The sequence below is a fragment of the Petaurus breviceps genome, unplaced genomic scaffold (assembly GCF_028583685.1).
Source record: "Petaurus breviceps papuanus isolate PSGF00001 unplaced genomic scaffold, PetGlider_PUasm1.0 80, whole genome shotgun sequence".
In the NCBI taxonomy this organism is placed as follows: domain Eukaryota; kingdom Metazoa; phylum Chordata; class Mammalia; order Diprotodontia; family Petauridae; genus Petaurus; species Petaurus breviceps.
In genome coordinates this window covers 10,396,199-10,415,951 of record NW_027186540.1, presented here as the reverse complement: position 1 = coordinate 10,415,951, position 19,753 = coordinate 10,396,199, and the positions used below count along the sequence as shown (strand labels likewise).

At 35.5% G+C, this 19,753-nt stretch overlaps 1 long non-coding RNA gene across 1 annotated transcript in view; it reads right to left on the bottom strand.

Annotated features, from left to right (window-relative positions):
- LOC138175943 (uncharacterized) overlaps nt 1-19,753 on the bottom strand; it is a 56,527-nt gene that overhangs the window by 17,623 nt on the left and 19,151 nt on the right. The window contains exon 3 of the long non-coding RNA XR_011172131.1: nt 9,781-9,917. This is a non-coding gene — a long non-coding RNA (uncharacterized lncRNA). The remainder of the gene's footprint in view (nt 1-9,780; nt 9,918-19,753) is intronic.

The following is a 19,753-nucleotide window of genomic DNA, read 5'->3' as shown; positions in this document are numbered from 1 at the left end:
CCAGTTGAAAATGGTCAAAGGATATGAGAAGGCAGTTCTCAGAGGAAGAAATTAAAAATATCTATAAGCATATGAAAAAATGCTCTAAATCACTATTGATTAGATAATTGCAAATCAAAACAACTCTGAGGTACCATATCTCACCAGTCAGATTGGCTAAGATGACAAAACAGGAAAAGGATAAATGCTGGGGAGGATGTGGACAAATTGTAACACAAATGCATTGCTGGTGGAGTTGTGAACTGATTCAGCCATTCTGGAGAGCAATCTGAAACTATGCCCAAAGGGCTATAAGTAATTTCATATCCTTTGATCCAGCAATACCACTTCTAAAGTTGTATCTCAAGGAGATCACAGAAGAGGGAGGAAGACCCATATGTACAAAAATATTTATAGCAACTCTTTTCATGGTGGCAAAGAATTGGAAATTAAGGGGATGCCCATCAAGTGGGGAATGGGTAAACCAGTTACGGAATATGAATGTAATGGAATACTATTGTGCCATAAGAAACGAGGAGCAGATGGACTTCTTATTTACCTGGAGAGGCTTATACCAACTGATGCTGATTGAGAAGAGCAGAACCAGGAGAAATTTGTACACAATTACAGACACAATGTATGTGTTATGACCAACTTTGATAGACTGGACTTCTGTCAGCAATGCAGGGCTATAAGTCAACTCCAGTAGACTCATGATGGAGAGATATGTCTACATTCAGAGAAAGAACTAGAAAGAACAGAGTTTGAATGCAGATTGAAGCAAATTACCTGCTCTCTTTCTTTTTCTTTTTTGGTTTTGTTTCCTCTTTCCCATTGTTCATTCCATCTGATACAATCCTTCTTTATAACCTGACTAATGTCTAATGTGAAAGTATCTACAGATCCTATACTTGATTGTATGCTGCTATGGGGGGCAGGGTGGGAAGGAGGGGAAGAAAATTTGAAACTCAAAGAACTGTGGGACTGAATCTTGTAAACCAAAAGTAAACAAACAAATTAATAAAGACCAGAAAAAATTAAAAAAGTAAAAACTCATAAATACACTGGGAAGATTTGTTGTTTAGTCATTTTTCAGTTGTACCCAACTGTTTGTGATCCTATTTGGAGTTTTCTTATCAAAGATAATGGAGTGGTTTGCCATTTTTTTCTCCAGCTCAATTTCTAGACAAGGAAACTGAGATAAGCAGGGTTAAGTGATGTACCCAGAGTCACACAGCTAGTAAGTATCTGAGTCCAGATTTGAACTCAGGAAGAGAGTCATCCTGACACCAGGCCTGGCACTTTATCTACTATGTTCCTTAGTTGCCTATACTAGAAAGATACAAAGATAAACTTTAGGGCTCAATTAAGATCATTTCCAGGTTGAGGTGCTGACCTGCAATGGTAGAAGAAACTTCTTTTACTGAGAGTTCCAAATACTAATGAAATCAGAGGTATAGTCCCTTTCCCTATCTCCATTTCCTTAAAATTATCAATATGTGCTTTTCCTGTGCTTGATTATTATGTTTCCTGTTTTCCTGGTAAATTCTTTTTGTGTGTAACTCATAAGGGTTCAGTCTGTCAAAAACATGTTATTGGCAAAACTATTTAAAAATCCATGAGGCTAGAAAATTCAATAACATGTAAGTATTCCTCAAGGTTATGTCTTTACCCTTCCTCTCTTAAATTTTACTCAGTACTCTCTCCCTCAGTAATCTAATCTACTCTTTGGCTTCAGCTACTACCCCTATTCTGATGATTGCCAGATCTCCATTTCCAGCCCTGACCTCTCACCCAAGATCCAATCCTGTATTTCCAAGTGCCTTTTGCATAGTTTCACTTGGATATTTTACCCAAGCTGACAGAGGTAGAGAAAGAGGGAAGGGAATATAATTTGTTTCTGAGAGTTGACTATACTCTCAAGGAACAAAATACCCTCTAAAGCAAAGATGATATGGATTTGGCTCTAAGGGATATTAGAGGAGGAGTCAGGAGGTCTTCTTCTATCCTGTGTCCCTACCCATTTAGTGGTAAATTATATATGAATAAATGACTCTCTTTGAATAGGGAAAGGTAATCTCTTGCAAGAATGATAAACTTTTCTTGAGGCGCAGGAAAAATTGTTTATTTTTTAAATTAAAAATGGATACATTTTCTTTTCATGGGTTTGTCCCAAAGTTCACTAAATGCCACATGGTTTACTTTTAAACCCTTTGCCCAGCACTGATCAATGTCAACTTTCCTTTCAAACTTTTAAACATGCCTCAGAGAAAGATATATTAATTTTTGAAAATATTTCTTGACTTCCAAAAAGTTTACTATGGAAAATGCTTCTAAATACAGTCTTTTCTATTTGTTTGTGTTATTCCACTGATAGCATAATGATATCAGTAAATTTTAAAATATACATAAATGCAGTGCTTTCATACATTTTAATAATATGTATTTGAAGAACCAGGTCCATATGACAGTTTAATTATGACCAAATGTTTAGGTTCAGTCTTCATGTAGACTCACTTCACCATTTTTATCCAATTTAATAAAGTCAAACTACTTTGACTATGTCACTAAACCACTTTCAATCTACATTCAGAAAACCTTATTTTTATTTGTTGTGTAACATTTTCTTCTGGAAGGGACTCAACACCATTCTAAGTCTCTCTCTGACTGAGGCAGTTTGTAAAAGTTGGAGACACATGATAGAGATTGCTAAGGAGGCACTCTAAGGATTGTAGGTATGTATATTCTTAGTATTTGTATATGTCACAATTTACAGTGTTAGGGACTACTGATTACGCTATCACCATATCAAAAGGCTAGAGTTATTGCTGGAAGTGCCTTTTGGAAGGGAAAAATCTTACTCTTTTTTTTAAAAAAAAAAAGGGCTATAGAGTTTTATCTTCATTGGAGAAAAAACGTGATTGGTTTTATCCCTAATCATTTTGACAAAAGGTCGTTACAAAACTTCTAGAAAAAATTCAGTACAATTCAGTTCACAGTATATGTTCTGCCATAAAATAGAATAGAGTTAGAATGTATTTTGTTAATATTAAAACATTCCAAAGTTTCTTTAATACATGGAAATATCAGACCAAAATGGATGAAAAAAAATTAGTCACAGGACTGGAAATTTACATTCTAGTGATAAAAAAAATAGTTCAGACCTTTTTTTTTGGCATCCTGAATATAGGGACACCCAATGCAGTTTTTTTTTTCCTTCTGTGCTCTCTTATGGAAGAAAGGGAGGGAATCTAGAAGCAAAAAAATTGAAATAAAGTAATATAGACTGTTTTATTCTTAGATGTATTTTCCCCAGTTACAATAGAAAATAAAGCCTTTTCTTTTAGAAGAAACTTATGTGAATTTAATGGTAATTAGAGGAGCAAAGCCAAGTAGTAATGTTAAGGCCCAAATTTTGACTTTGAAACAGGTTCATGGGAGAAGTTAAACATTTTTCACTTTGGCAGTATAAAAGAAAAAGAGGGAACCCATTGTATAGAATCTTACTCTGTGATTGAGAAGAGTAGCAAATTTCACCTGTGATTTATCTCAAAGCTTGTTCAATATATTTTATTTAACAGAGTCCTAATACTTCAATGATTCTTCTTGGTAAGATTAAACTGGGCTTTTTAAAAAAAGAAATATTTTAAATTTAAAATCTGTATCAGTTATACCCAGAGCATTTGAGAGCTTAAAATACATAGCTGAACTTGTTTTTCTACCTGAAGCCACTATGCCTTAATTGTAGGTGATAAAATTTTTCAGATTAGGCATACTTAGCACATAGTTGGTGCTTAATAAATGTTTATTAATTGAAATAAACTTGAGTTGAATCTTCCAATAAGCATGAAATAGGTAATGCTTCACATTTTTACTGCATAGGAGGAAAAGAAAATATATTAATAAATCATAAAAAACTGAGACCTCTTACCCATCTACTCCCAACATTCCTCAGAAAGATAAGACAATAGTAGATATATACAATCAGTACTCATTATCCATGGTTGTAGATCCAAGTGAATCATGTGGGGTTAACAAAGGAACAAAATCCAATATTATGGCATCCTCTGGTTTCCAATGTGTCCTAAATGACTATCCCTAATGAACATTGCAATAATGTATGTATTCTGCTCAAGCAAAAATGCAAAAGTCTGTCTTACAATCAGCTTGCACAATGATAGCCAATGGAAAAACAAGATAGATATACAACTAGGAAGATAATTCTAGTGTGTAGGTGTAATAGTAATGGAATTTAAAGATCCCTCTGTATTGGCTTGGTTTTTGGTTTGATTGTGTTACAACCCAGAGCTTGTGAATCCCACCTGTGGGATGGACTTGTTGACTTGAAAAGAGAGGGCTGAACTGGGAAGAGCTGGTGATGTAAATTTAGAGAGACACAAGAAAAGAGAGAGGCAGAAGAACTTTTTGGAAGCAACATCTTGGAGGCAGAGAGAGACTGAGATGATTGCTGAGGGCCAGTTTGAATTGCCCAGGACTTTTGAGAGCTGCCACCAAGAACTGCCAAGGATTGAGGAGACATGGCTGTTATGCTAGTACTTTGTCTGTCTGTTTTGATGTTGTTTTGCCAGATTTGTCCACTGGTGAAACATAGTCCTGTTGTTGCAGAGGGCTTGGAACCTTGCTGTTGGTTCAGAGCTCCTGAGACTGTTCTGCAGAAAGAGAGTGAATACTGTCCACTGGTGAAGGACAGTCCTGTTGTTGCAGAATTCTTGGAACCTTGCTGTTGGTTCAGAGTTCCTGAGACTGTTCTGCACATAGAGAATGAATTAATGAAGACACGGGCAATGTATCTTGTGGCCTTGCTAAGCTTTGTCTCCCCAGGAACAAAGATTGCTGAGAACTTGCCTGAAGTCAAGATGAAGAAAAGACCTCTCTTTGGGTATTAAATGCTGTGCTTAAGCTTGTTGTTGTAACTCTGGGATATATGGTTTATTCAGTTATAATCCAAGGGGGGGGGACTTTTGACTTTTTGTGCTCTGTGATTAAACAAATGAATGTACTTTACTTATGATTGGAAACTAATCCCCATTTGAGAAGAGGGGATTTGTGATGGACTAAATGAATGTGCAGCCTAGGGGTGGAGTAGTATTTAGAAGAGGGTCTTTGTGATTGAGTAAATGAATGTGATGTCCAGGGGTGGGGTAGTACTTGGAGATTATTGAATTACACTTGGTAAATGCTGTATTTTGAATTATGCTATATTTTGATTCTCTCTGTTCTTAATTTGTCACTGAATAAAATGGAGAGCACCTATGCTGGTATTTTGAACCTTGGGAAGTTGCCTTTGCTTGGCATTACAGTAGGCAATGGGACTCATTGCACATGTTATTGGGAAGGTTCCTTTGACCTAGGCAGGAAGCATCTTGGAAGGTTGATTGATGTGCTGATTTTATCCAAGCAGTTAGAATTAATGAAGAGATACTTAAGTGTCCCCAAAGAGTGAAAGGTCATTTGATCGATTGTCATAAAATTTTTTTAAATTGGTTATTATTATTATTATTGTTTCTCACATCACCATAATATCCATTTCCCTCCCTCTCCTAGAAAGCGCTTCTGTATGACAAATTATATATATTTTTTGGCTAGGGAAAAGAGAAAAAAAAAAGCCAGTGCAACTTAATGATACATGAAAAACATGAAAATGTGTGTGATATGTAACACTTGTGGGCTTACTATCTGCATGAAGGGGTAGGTTGGGAATGTCTTCTCATATCTCTTCATTTGAGTCTAACTTCATCTTTAAAATTTTGTTGGGGCGGCCAGGTAGCACAGTGAGTAAGAGCATGGCTCAACTGTTGAGAAGACCTGGAGATCGAATCCCGGGCTCAGACACTTAGCACCCACCCAGAAACACCTGGCCGTGTAACCTTGAACAAGTTACTTAACCCCGATTGCTTTAAAAAAAAAAATTTGTTACATTTATTTTTTATTTGCCATTCTTTTCATTTGCATTGTTGTAGTTATGGTGTATATCACTTTCTTGTCTCTGCTTACTCTGCATAAGTTCATATAGATCTTTCCACACTTCTATGTATTTATCATACATATTTCATATGACAGTAATATTCCATTACATTCATATACAGTAATTTCTTTACCCATTCCCCAGTTGATCAGCATCTATTTTGTCTCCAATTTTTAATTGTCATGAAAATGCTGCTATAAATGTTTTGGAGTACTTTGGGTTTTTTCCTGTTAATGGCTTTTTTGGGGTAAAAGTTCAGGAATGGAATCTCAGTTTCAAAGGATATGACCATTTTAATTTCTGTATTTGCATAATTCCAAATTGCTTTCCTAAATAATTATATCACTTCACAGTGCCACCAGCAATATATTGGTGTGTTTATCCTTCTACAAACCCTCCCAACATTGAGTCTAGCCATTTTTATTATCTTTTTTATTTTTTATTATCTTTGCCAATTTGTACGAGGTAAGGTAAAGCCCCTGGGTTTTTTTTTATTTTTATTTGTATTTCTCATTATTGATTTGGAGCATTTTTTTTCATGTGGTTGTGAATAATTTAGTTATTTTGTGAATGGCTTGTTCATATCCTTTAACCATTTATCTAATTGGGAAGGACAAATATATAATATATGTATATATAACATAAAATATGTATATATGTATACATGTACACAGATATTTATATTATGTATGTGTGTATATTTATGTGTGAATATTTGCATTCTCTCTGTTTATGTATTTGTATGTATGTATTTATATGATATCAAGCTTTTGTCAGAGAAATTTGATATAAAGATATTTTCCCATTTGACTATTTCCCTTCTTATCCTAGATGCACTAATATTGTCTGTCCAGAAGCTTTTCAGTTTCAAGTTCCCTCTTCTGTTGTAAAGACAGTTTTATGTTCCTTCAGTAACTATATTTTTTTAATTTGAGGTAGCCCTGTTTCTTCTTACTCTCTTCTCCTCACTGCTGGTCCCCTCTTCTTATTTAATATTCCCCCCCCCCTTCAGCTAGTCATTTTTGGTTTTCTTTCTTTCTTTCTTTCTTTCTTTCTTTCTTTCTTTCTCTTTTTTTTCTTTTTTTTTTTTTTTCTTCTTTCTCTCTCTCTCTCTCTCTCTCTCTCTCTCTCTCTCTCTCTCTCTCTTTCTCTCTCTCTCTTTCTGCTTTTTGTAGGGGGGAGGGCAAGGCAGTTGGGGTTAAGTGACTTGCCCAAGATCACACAGCTAGTAAGTATTAAGTTTTTGAGGCTGGATTTGAATTCAGGTTCTCTATTCACTGCACCACCTAGCTGCCCCTATGTGCTCTATTTCAAGAAGGATTTTTCTTCATTCCATTTTTTTCTCTTGTTTACTCTAGATTCTCATTATCTGATTTATTATTCTTATAATTATCCTATTTCTCCCTTTTCTCAATACTATGAAAGCTTTCATGATATGCATTCCAGAGTCTCCCCTCTAGTTGCTTTTTACCTTTGAAGGCTCACCCCACGTATCACTCTTTTTCATTGTGTCTCATTTCCAGAGAAATGCCTAATAATAATAATAATATAATGATAGCTATCATTTATGTAGTGATTACTATGTTTACTTCATAATTATTATCTCATTTTATTCTTACAATTATCCTGGGAGGCCAGTGCTATTACTATCCCCATTTTACAGGTGAGGAAACTGAGGCAAACAACTTAAATGACTTGCCCAGGGTTACACATATAGCAAGCATGATATAACATTTGAACTTAGTTCTTCCTGATCCCAAGTCCAGAACCATCTAACATGACCCCATGTCAGGACTCTTCTCCATCATATTTCTGATTTTGCATTCTACCCATAATCTAGCTATACATTCTCTTGTTGATCTTTTTCTTTCTTTCTACATTTCCCTGAAAATGTCCTTCCTGTGTATATGCTCTCCCACTATTTCCAGGTATTAGTTGCCCCCAGAGGTTCTGACTTCCCCCACCACCCCAGGGCAAGTAGACTTCAAATACCAAATCTCTTCGGCCTCATCCAGTATAAAGTCTTCCTCTCCTTTCACTACCCATCTCTCTTTACTCAAAGGAACATTCATCAGTGGAATCCCCATTCTATCTTCAAAGTAAAATATCCTTCCTATCCCTGTCCTTTTCAATTTTCCCCTCTTCTCCTCACTATCTTACAGGCTCTTCTCTTTCTGAGACCAGAGATGTGACCTTCCCCTCATTGCTAGCCCTTGATTTGGTCCTGATACATCACTCACACCTTTCCATAGCACTATTCTCCTCCCTTTACCAGTTTTAAGAATCTTCCCATTTTATAATGTAGTCCCACAATATATGTATTCACTTGTAGACAGGATGTTGCCAGCTTCTGTCCATAATATCCCCTGTCCTCCTCTTCACTATTTTCTTTACCAGATTTCACCTTCATCCCTCTCTTTGTGTACAATAGGAAAAAAAGGCTCTTACTGATTCTTGTTGTCATATTGTTGCTTTTACTGTCCTTGCCTGCTGCATTTACTTATTCTTCCTGCATTTTTGTTGTGTGGGATTTTCATGAGGCAATCACTTCAATCTGATTTTCTTTCTAAAAATGCTTCAATCTCTTCTTTATTATTGAATATACATTTTTGTCCTGTGTGGATATTAGGCTCAGATTTGTAGGATAGGTCACCCTGGGCTGTATCCTGAACTCCATTATTCTTTGGAACAAATTGTGGGTGAGGAATGATTTTTAGGAATATTCAAATGTCCTTTTCTTTTTATTTGACGGTTTTTCTCCTGAGGGCTCATAGGACCTATTTCTGAATAGATAATAGTTAAATTTGACCCCTATGTATCTTAGAATTTACATTGTTGTTGTTTTTTCTTCTGAAGGTGAATTTTCTGAATCTGTGAATTCTTTCAATTGGAATTTCATTTTTTAAAAAATATTTACATGTTTTAAACAATTTTCTTCTATTATTCCTTCATCATGGTGTCAAGGATTTTTGTCATGTCATATTTTTTTGGGAGAAGTATGATCCTTAATTTGTCTCTGTGCAACCTGTCTTTGAGTTCAGCATTTTTTCTTGCATAATAAGCATATTTTATTTTAATATTATTGTTTTTTGCTTTTCTTCTTCTAAGTTGTCTTTCAGTTCTATGTATTTACATTCCCAGTCTATTGTGCTTTCTTTTGGTTTTTTTTTTTGGTGGGGTTTGCCATTTCAGATCCAGCTTTTTCTATTTTGCTCATTATTTTTGATGCATAGTTTCTGTACTCATAATTCTAATTTCTTTTTAAAACTACTCAGAAATAGTGTATAGTGATTCTACATTCTTCTCTAATTTCACAGGGTCATCTATTTTATCAAGCATTGACTCTTTCTTTTTCTGTTTTTTTCAACATTTATTTATAGATGCCTGAAATAATTTACTAGATCCTAAGACTATATTTCCTTCCATTGTTCCTGCTTCTTATTGATTTATCTGTTTATGTTCAAGGTCTTTGAATTTTCTTCTTCCTGAAATCTTTGATACTTTCAGTTCTTTTATCCCCTTATTTTCTTTATCATTCACTTCCTGACTCCCCTCTTCTCAAGAGTGGTATCCTTGAGAAATGGACCTAACAGTGTCTCAGCCTCCTTCCATGATGAGCATTTTATAGTCCACCAGTGTATGTTTCCAACTCAAGTAATTTTTTGGTAGCCAATACTAGTCCTCTTTAGATGCTTGGCTTTTTCCTTTCAGGCTTGGGGAGTGATGCACAGCTCGTCACATGCATGATGATCTGTTCCACTCCCTCTGTTACTCAGTTCTCTGGCCTAACACTGTCAGTTCAGAGATTGTTTTACCTGGCATTGGTGCTTCCAAGTTGTAGCCCCCAGGCATGCTTTTGTTCTAGAAGGGCTATGGCCAAGTTGGTTGTCCAGGCCCAGGCAAACTTCTGAAGCTTAGTGCTGGGATTTCTTATCTCTCCAGAGCAGGTGTCCTAGAAACATGAAGGGGAGACCAGAAAATAGGGATGGGTTTTATGTTTTCTCTGCTATATTCTTGGATCTGCCAGTGCAGCCTCACTGCCAATAGTAAGGGAGGTAAAGGAGGGAATACTGAGTGAACTCAATATCAGTGAGCATCAGTTCCTGGGTTTGAGAGGTCATTGGGATCAGAAAAAATACCTAATCCACCATCTTGTTGCTTACATGACCCAGAAGTTGCTATACAAAACTTTTTAACATCCCTTAACTATATTGCGATTTAATCTGAGCAATTTCTGGATTTCTAAGTAGTGACTAAAGATGTGAACCAGCATGTATAGTGTAAATCCAAACAATAGGTTCCTTACTTGCCTGATATGGGCCTAGACTTGCCAGGTTGCTACTGAAATATCTTCTTTGAGGTGATAGTTCCATGCTAATGCAAGGAATATACCACCATGATAATTAGAAGTATAAGTTTATAATAGTAAACACAACTGGTTAAGAGGTAAATTTATAACCAGTTAATTCTATAAGAATATATACTGCAGAATAGTAGTTAATTTTCTTGATGAATGGAGTTTCCTCACTGGGAGTTCCCTACATTTGTGAAATTAAAGGCCTGGACCAAAAAAAAAAGGAACCCCAAACATATTCTAAAACAACCAACCAAACACTGAGAATTTATTAACAGCCAATTCATCATAATGATATGTTTGAAGCATTATTATAAAAGATGATTTTCACTGTGTTCAAACTAGTTGCATGGAAGTAAACCTGATAAGCTGAGCAGAAATCTGTAGTTATCTAGGAGCAGATGTATGCTGGTAAATGTTTAACTATTGGCCCTCCCCCCACATATATATATACACATACAGGTGTGTGTATGTATATATAGACACATATATACGTATATTTATGTATATGTGTATGTGTGTGGGTACATATGTACATATGACTTACTTCTAAGGTTAACCTGGTTTAACATTTTCTCCATCATGTTATTTAGTCTAGACAATCAATAAAATGCCAAAACAAACCCTGATTTGTAGCATTTTCTGATTTCTGAGGTATGAATGCTTGCACTCAAAAATAAATAATTAACTTTTGCCAGCCTATATAAGCTGACTCCAGCAAAGCCCTGTAAAGAGGTGAAGTTATAGGGAGAGTTATAGAACACCAGAATTGAAGGGGACTTTATAGAACATTTAGTCAGTTTTGCCTGAAAAACATAACTCTTGAGAGGTGGTGATTCAATCTCTAATTGAATACCTCCAGTTAAGAGGAACATACTATCTTAACAAGACAGCACTTTCTCTTTCTAGAGAATTTTAATGGTTAGAAACCTGATGTTGAGCTTAAATCCGCCTTACTGTAAATCCTACTCATCAGTTATAGTTCTGTCCCTGAAGTCATTTAAAATAAATCTAATCACATGAGTATTAGCAGTGAAGGCAGAATGGATTCTAATGACAAGAAGGGTTTTTATTACCAGGAAGTTACTTCCTTTGATCTCTCCTGGTATTCAATGTGATTCATGACAAATGTAATATGTCATCCTGCATGTTCATGTAAATGACAGTTGCAAGAATGTGCGGGCCTCTTTTCCTCCATAGGAATTGCCTAAGGGAAAGAGTGATTTTAGTCCTGGTGGGGATCTCATTATTCTGTATATTCCTACAGTGGAGAGTTAATTAGCAATTATTATGGGATAAGAGAAAACCTGAGCAAAAACTGAAAGAGAAATACAGTTTTAATGAATGTCTTACAATAGTGCTCAATGTCTCAGAGCTTCTTATTGTCCATAAAATACATTGTAAAAATAGATCCTAAAACACTCCTTATAATGCTAGTCTGAGAACTATTCAATTCCTAACCTGTCAGCCAGTACAAGCTTGCCACTTTTGTGGCACCACTATTCAGCCTTCAGCCTGTCAAGTTTTCCACTAAAAAAACTTGTTTTGCAGGGGTAGATATCTTCTCTTCATTTTTTCTTTGAGTATGTAATGATGTTTCAAAAAAAAAAATAAATGTACTTAAAAAAAGAAGAAGCAAGTTTAAATTTAAAATAATGGTAGTTGGGAACTCCCTTTTATGAGTAGAGCTAGAAAATCAGTGATGATTGAATAGTAGAGCTGAGTGAGGAAGCCAAGAGTGCTACATCTGCCTCAATTCAAAGAACAAAATAACGTTTAATGATGACATTTTTAACATTGCAGATTCTAGCAGCTTTATAGGAGGCTGTGAGCAGTCCAAAAGTGGTGCAACAGGGGGAAGCTCCTTGCCTAGAAACCCTTTTGGTGAGAGAAAGCAAAAGTTTACCCAAAAGGATAAAACAAAACAAAATTTAATTATTGTTCCAATACCATTAAGTTCATCATAAGAGAGATATACAAGGTTTCTAGTTGTTTTAATGAAGTCTTGCTCTATGTTTCATTACATTAAAAAAAAACAAATGAGAAGAGCAGAGTATTTATTTGTATGGTTATTTTAATAGCTGCTTTTCTTTTTCCACATGGAACTACAGATATAATAGCTATTTTTTAAAGAAATAAATTGAAATTAAGTGAGGTTGAAAACTTCTATCTCTCAATTTTTCAAACTTATTCAATAAACATTTACTAAATGCTTACTATGTGGTAGTCACTGTGTTAAACACTGGGAATATGAATTTAAAAAATAAAGGCAATCCCTGATCTAAAGAAGCTTATAATTTAATAGAAAAAGACAACTCAGAAAAGGAAACTGAAAAGTTAGGAGAGGAGTAAGGGGATCCAGTGTAGAGAATGATGTTCCATGGAGTCCAAACCAAGAAAAGTCTGATGGAAAGTGGATTTGTTCTTGTTCAGTTGGGTCCAATTCTTTATGAACCCATTTGAGGTTTTTTTCTTGGCAAAGATACTGGAGTGGTTGACCATTTCCATCTCCAGCTCATTTTACAGATGAGGAACAGAGTTTGTGATTTGCCTAAGGCCACACAGCTAGTAATTGTCTAAGGCCAGATTTGAACTTAGGAAAATGAATCTTTCCTGACTCCATGCCAAACATTCTATCTCCTTCACCACCTGGCTGAAGAAAGTGGAGAGTTACCACAAAAGTTCAGATCTCAGATCTCTTTAGAAAAGCTTTAGTGCTCCACCCTCCAGTCAGAGAAGAGAGGAGGCTGAGAAAAGTGTTGAATATCCAAAACTGAGTTAATCACCATGATGTTAAAAGTTCAGGTGATCAACTTATCCTAGGAGGGGCATAAAGTTTGATGGAGTCCAAACCAAGGAGAACTGCTGATAAAAAGGGGAACATTACCCAGAAACTTTAGTGTAACTCTTACTGTTGGTTCTGTTCAATCTGTCCCAAAGCAGTATATTCATCTAATTGCAATTGTTAGAATTGTAGTCAGAAGGAAATAATCTCCAAAAGTAAAGTTATTCCCTTTCAAAATTCTATATATTAAAGCATATGTTGAGACCCCTTAAATAACAGTATTAGATATTTTTTTATTGAGATTTTTTCTTTTTTCTTTTTGGAGGGCAATTGGGGTTAAGTGACTTGCCCAAGGTCACATGGCTAGTTTTTGTGTTAAGTGTCTGAGGCCACATTTGAACTCAGGTCCTCCTGACTCCAGGGCAGGTGTTCTACTCACTGTGCCACCTAGCCGCCCCATTTAGATTTTTAAAATTAATTATTTTGTTTACTTTTAGTTTACAAGATTCAATTCCACAATTCCTTGAGTTTCACATTCTGTCCCCCTCCTTCACCTTCCCCCCTACCCCATGGTGCCATAGTCAAGTATAGGATCTGTAAATAATTTCATATTAGACATTAGTCAGGTTATAAAGACAGATTGTATCAGATGGAATGAAAAAAGGTAAAGAAGAAATAAAACCAAACAAGAAAAGGAAAAAGATCAGGTAGTTTACTTCAATCTGGATACAAACTCAGTTCTTTCTAGTTTTTTCTCTGGATGTAGACATCTCTCTCCATCATGAGTCTTTAGGGATTGATTTATATCACTGCATTGCTGAGATGAGTCCAGTCTATCAAAGTTAGTCATCACACATACGTTGTGTCTGCAATTGTGTACAAAGTTCTCCTGGTTCTACTCTTCTCACTCAGTATCAGTTCGTATAAGCCTCTCCAGGTAAATATGAGGTCAATCTGCTCCTCGTTTCTTATAGCACAATAGTATTCCCTAACATGCATATACCACAACTTGTTCAGCCATTCCCCAATTGATGTTCATGCCCTGAATTTCCAATTCTTTGCTACCACAAAAAGAGCTGCTATAAATATTTTTGTACATATAGGTCTATCTCCCACTTCTATGATCTCTTTGGTATATAACCCTAGGAGTGGTATTGCTGGGTCAAAGGGTATGAAATTATTTATAGCCCTTTGGACATAATTCCAGATTACTCTCCAGAAAGGTTGGATCAATTCACAATTCCACGAGCAATGCTTCAGTGTTCCAATTTGCCCACATCATCTCCAACATTTGTCATTTTCTTGTTTTGTCATCTTAGCCAATCTGACTGGTGAGATGTGGTACCTCAGAGTTGTTTTGATTTGCATTTCCCTAATCAATAGTGATTTAGAGCATTTCTTCATTTGCTTATAGAGATCTTTAATTTCTTTCTCTGAAAACTGCCTGTTTATATGCTTTGACCATTTATCAATTGGGGAATGACTTGTATTCTTATAGATTTGACTCAGTTCTCGGTATATTTTAGAAATGAGGCCTTTATCAGAGACATGTTGTAAAAATTTTCTCCAATTTCCCACTTCCCTCTTAATCTTGGTTACATTGGCTTTGTTTGTACAGAAGCTTTTCAATTTAATGTAATCAAAGTTATCCATTTTGCATTTTATAATACTCTCTAATTCTTGTTTAGTCATAAAGTCTTTCCCTCTCCACAAATCTGACAGGTAAACTGTTCCTTGTTTTCCGAGATTGCTTACAGTATCAACCTTTATACCTAGATCATGCACCCATAATGATCTATGCCCAGTTTCTACCATACTATATTACAGTTTTCCCAGCAGTTTTTGTCAAATAGTGGGTTCTTATCCCCAAAACTGGGGTCTTTGGGTTTATCAAACAATAGATTACTATAGTCATTGACTGCTGAATCTCCTGTGCCTAATCTATTCCATTGATCCTCAACTCTATTCCTCAGCCAGTACCAAGTTGTTTTGATGACTGCTGCTTTATAATGCAGATTGAAATCTGGTATAGCTAGGCCACCTTCCCTAGCATTTCTTTTCATTAATTCCCTTGATATTCTGGACTCTTTATTCTTCCAAATTCTATAAAGTAGTTTTTTGGTAAATTGATTGGTATGGCACTAAATATATAATTTAATTTAGGTAAAATTGTCATTTTTATTACATTATCTAGACCCAGCTATGAGCAATTGATATTTTTCCAATTACTTAGATCTGACTTTAAATGTGTAAAATTTTGTAGTTGTGACCATATAGGTTCTGGGTTAGTTTTGGCAGGTAGATTCTCAAATATTTCAAAATGTCTACAGTAACTTTAAATGGGATTTCTCTTTTAATCTCTTGCTGTTGAATTTCATTGGAAATATATAGGAATGCTGAGCATTTATGTGGGTTTATTTTATATCCTTTAACTTTGCCAAATTTAGTTATTGTCTCAAGTAGTTTTTTACTTGATTCTCTAGGATTCTCTAAGTATATCATCATATCATCTGCAAAAAGTGATAGCTTGTTCTCTTCTTTGCCTAATTTGATTCCTTTGATTTCTTTTTCTTCTCTAATTGCTACTGCTAACATTTCTAGTACCAGATTGAATAAGAGGGGTGATAATGGACACCCTTGTTTCACCCCTGATCTTATTGGAAATGCTTCTAGCTTCTCCCCATTACATATAATATTTGCTGATGGTTTTAAATAGATACTACCTATTATTTTAAGGAAGGCTCCATTTATTCCTATACTTTCTAGTGTTTTTAATAGGAATGGATGTTGTACTTTGTCAAAAGCCTTTTCTGCATCTATTGAGATGATCATGTGGTGTCTGCTAGTTTTATTTTGATATGATCAATTATTCTGATGATTTTCCTAATATTAAACCATCCTTGCATTCCTGGAATAAATCCTACCTGATCAAAGTGTATTATTCTTGAGATAAATTGCTGTAGTCTTTTGGCTAATATTTTATTTAAAATTTTTTGCATCTATATTCATGAGGGAGATTGGTCTATAATTTTCTTTTCCTGTTTTATCTCTTCCTGATTTAGGTATCAGTACCATATTTATGTCATAAAAAGAATTTGGTAGGACTCCTTCTTCGCTAATTTTCCCCAATAGTTTGTAGACTATTGGAGTCAATTGTTCTTTGAATGTTCGATGGAATTCGCTAGTAAATTTATCTGACCCTGGAGATTTTTTCCTCAGGATTTCAATGATGGCTTGTTCAATTTCTTTTTCTGAGATGGGGTTATTTAAGTAATTTACTTCCTCTTCAGTTAATCTGGGCAACTTGTATTTTTGTAAATATTCATCCATTTCCCTAAGATTGCCAAATTTATGTGCGTACAATTGGAAAAAATAATTCCTAATTATTGTTTTGATTTCCTCTTTATTGGAGGTAGATTCACCCTTTTCATTTTGATACTTATAATAATTTGTTTTTCTTCTCTCATTTTTTCATCATATTGACTAAGGGTCTATCAATTTTGTTGTTTTTTTCAGAAAACCAAATCATAGTTTTATTTATTAATTCTATAGTTTTCTTAATTTCAATTTTATTAATCTCTCCTTTGGTTTTCAATATTTCTAATTTGGTATTTAATTGGGGATTTTCAATTTGTTATTTTTCTAGGTTTTTCAATTACATGCCCAATTCATTGACCTCCCTTTTCTCTAATTTAATCATGCATGCAGTCAGGGATATGAAACTTCCCCTAATAACTGCCTTTAATGCTTCCCACAAATTTTGGTATGTTGTATCATTACTATCATTCTGTTAAATGAAATTACTGATTGTTTCTACTATTTCTTGTTTGACCCACTCATTATTTAGGATTAAATTGTTTAATTTCCAGTTTGTTTTTAGGCTGTCTTTCCATGGCCCTTTATTGCATATAATTTTTATTGCATCATGATCTGAGAAGGATTCATTCAATATTTCTGCCTTATGGCACAGAATTGTGAGATTTTTATTCCCTAGAACATGGTCAATTTTTGAGTATGTGCCATGAACCACTGAGAAGAAAGTATATTCCTTTTTCTCCCCATTCAGTTTTCACCAGAGATCTATCATATCTAGCCTCTCTAAAATTCTATTCGCCTCCTTAACTTCTTTCTTGTTTATTTCGAGGTTAGATTATCAAGTTCAGAGAGGGGGAGATTAAGGTCCCCCACTAGTATAGTTTTGCTATATATTTCTTCCTCTAATTTCCTTAACTTCTCCTCTAGGAATTTGGATGCTATACCACTTGGTGCATATGTTAAGCAATGATATTGCTTCATTCTTGATTGTGCCTTTTAGCATGATATAGTTTCCTTCCTTATCTCTTTTAATTAGATCAATTTTTGCTTTTGCTTCATCTGAGATAAGAATTGCTACCTCTGCTTTTTTTTACTTTTGCCTGAGGCATTGCATATTCTGCTCCAGCCTTTTACCTTTACCCTGTGGGAATCCCTTTTTTTCAAATGTGTTTGTTGTAGACAGCATATTGTAGGATTATGGTTTTTAATCCATTCTGCTATCTGCCTCTGTTTTATGGGAGAGTTCATCTCATTCACATTCACAGCAATGATGACTATCTGTCCCTTCCCCTCCATCCTATTCCCTCCCCTGCTTATGGTTTTGTTTCTTCCTTCTCCCTTCCTCTCCTTGAGGGTATTCCTTTTGACCACCACCTCCCTCAGTGTTCCCTCCAGGTGACCCCCCCCTTCTTTACCTATCCTCTCCCCTTACTACTATTTCCCTCCCCTCTGATTCCCACCCCCCTTTTATCTCTCTCTTACCCTCCTACTGGCTATAGGACACAATGGATTTTTATAATTATGAGAATATGTTATTCCCCCTTTGACCCCAAACCAATGAGAATAAATTTCATACAGTGCTCCTCTCCCTCCCTCCTTTCCTTCTATTTAATGAGTTTTCATGTTTTTTCATGTTAGAATCTTAAACTTAACTGATTATGTTGATTCCTCTTTGAACCAGAACCAGTAAGAATAATGTTCAAATGATGTTCCTTTCCCTCTTCCCTTCCCCTCTACTATAGTGTGCTTTTATGCCTCTTTGTATGGCATAATTTACCTTTTTCTGTCTCATCCTTTCCTTTTATCCCATTGCAGTCCCTTTGACCCCCTTTATAAGGTTTTTTATTATTATTATTATCAGGTTAGCTCATTTATACCCATATCCTCTATTTATGTATAACCCTTTTAAGGGTCATGATAATCATATAAATTTTGATATTGATAGTTATCAGCTTCTGATATAGGGATGTGAATATTTTGCTCTTATTGCATCCCAAGTTATGTGCATGTGTTCATGGGTGTACGTGTGTGCATGTGTGCATGTGTGAATGTGTGTTTTCCTTGTTTACCTTTGTATGTCTTTCTTGAGTCTTGTAATTGGAAATCAAATTTTCCATTGAGCTCTGGCTTTTTCATCAGGAAAGTCTGGAAGTCCCTTTTTGTTAAATGACCGTCTCCTTGCCTGAAAGATTATGCTCAGTTTTGCTGGGTAGTTAATCCTGGGTTTCAGTTCTAGCTCTTTTGCCTACAAAATATCAAATTCCAATCCCTCCGATGTTTTTTTTTTAAAAGCAATTGGGGTTAAGTAACTTGCTCAAGGTTACATGGCCAGTTATTTCTGGGTGTGGTGCTGAGTGTCTGAGCCCAGATTTGATCCAGGTCATCCCAATACTGGAGCCGGTGCTCTTACTCTCTGAGCCACCTGGCTGCCCCTTCCCTCTGATCTTTTAATGTAGAAGCTTCTAGGTCCTGTGTGATCCTTACTTTAGTTCCGTGATATTTGAATTGTTTCTTTTTGGCTGCTTGAAATATTTTCTCCTTAATCTTGTGATTCTGGAATTTGGCTACTATATTTCTTGGAGTTTTCAATTTGGGATCTCTTCCAGGGGGTGTCTGGTGAATTCTTTTAATAACTATTTTATCTTCTTATTCCAGGACTTCAGGACAGTTTTCTTTGACAATCTCTTGGAGGATGTTGTCCAGCCTGCTTTTTTCATCATGGCTTTCTGATAGACCAATAATTCTTAAGTTATCTCTCCTGGATCTGTTCTCTAGGTCAGTTGTTTTTCCAGTGAGATATTTTACACTTTCTTTCAATTTTTCAACCTTCATATTTTGTTTGCTTTACTCTTGGAGCATCATAGAGACCTGAGCTTCAATTTGACTGATTCTGTTTTAGTGAATTATTCTCTTTGGTTAGTTTTTGAAGGTCATTTTTAGGGAGGTATTTTCTATATAATCAGAACCTTGAAGCTGTTCACAGCAGCAGTCCTCTGGAAAGCTTCTTTGCTTGGCTTTACACTCTCTTAACTGTGAAGGATTTAACTATTCTTAGCAATACAATGACCCAAGATGATCCCAAAGGACTCATAATGAAACATGTTACCTTCTTCAAGAGGGGCAAAAACTGATCTTGTCTGAGTACAGACTGAAGCATAGTATTTCCTTCCTTCCTTCCTTCCTTCCTTCCTTCCTTCCTTCCTTCCTTCCTTCCTTCCTTCCTTCCTTCCTTCCTTCCTTCCTTCCTTCCTTCCTTCCTTCCTTCCTTCTTTCTTTCTTTCTTTCTTTCTTTCTTTCTTTCTTTCTTTCTTTCTTTCTTTCTTTCTTTCTTTCT